Below are 943 nucleotides of genomic sequence, written 5' to 3' on the forward strand. Positions count from 1 at the left end.
AAGGAGAGAGAGAGAGAGAGAGAGAGAAAGAGACAGGGAAAAAAGAGAGAGAAAAAGTATGATAGAAAATTATAGCAAATAAACAATCTATCTATTTCACATTTATGTCTATCATTTTCATTTAGGATTTTTTATATTATTTCGATAACTTTTTTTTTTTTTTGAAACTTTTCAATTAAATGATAGCATTTCAAAATATAGCGTATCTTTTTTAATTTTAAACAAAAAAAGAAAAAATTTTTTAAATTAATTATATTTGAATTTTTGAATAAAACAAAACAAACAAAAAATGCAAATTTCAAGCTTCTTTTTTTTCTTTTTTTAATTTAAAAATTATAATAAATTCTTTCATAATCTTATTTAAATTCATTCATTCATTCAATTAACACACAATTATGCTTGTCATTATTGATTGTTAAAAATTTCAAAAAAAAATGCATCGAAAAATTAGTTAATCCCTCTTTTCATACTCCCTCATTTTTCTTTATAAAAAAAAAAATCACATAACTTTTCATTCTCTTTTTACCAATTGATTTTCGGTCAAAATTTTGCATATATTCCTTTCTTTCCATCAGACTATGCATTTACACCCACATACACCCACACATGAACAAAAAAAAAAAAAAAAAGGGAAAAGAAAAAAGGTCGGCTAACCTTTGACCTTGTACATCAATTAGTAAACCTTTTAAAATGGATGGACAATAATTCATATTGTTCATATTAAAGTACATAACATATACATTTACTTATTTATCATTCCAAATTATTACTAAAATTCACATTAACATGCATACATTTTATTCGAAATATTAAAATTATTTTATTCAAAATTAAAATAAAATAATTGATTTTTTATTTTATATTATTGTTGGAATTATTTTTATATATTTAATCATTTAATTTAGTTATTTTATAATATCCAAAAAAAAAATAATTAACTTTA

The sequence above is a fragment of the Loa loa genome (assembly GCF_000183805.2).
Source record: "Loa loa unplaced genomic scaffold supercont3.72, whole genome shotgun sequence".
Classification (NCBI taxonomy): domain Eukaryota; kingdom Metazoa; phylum Nematoda; class Chromadorea; order Rhabditida; family Onchocercidae; genus Loa; species Loa loa.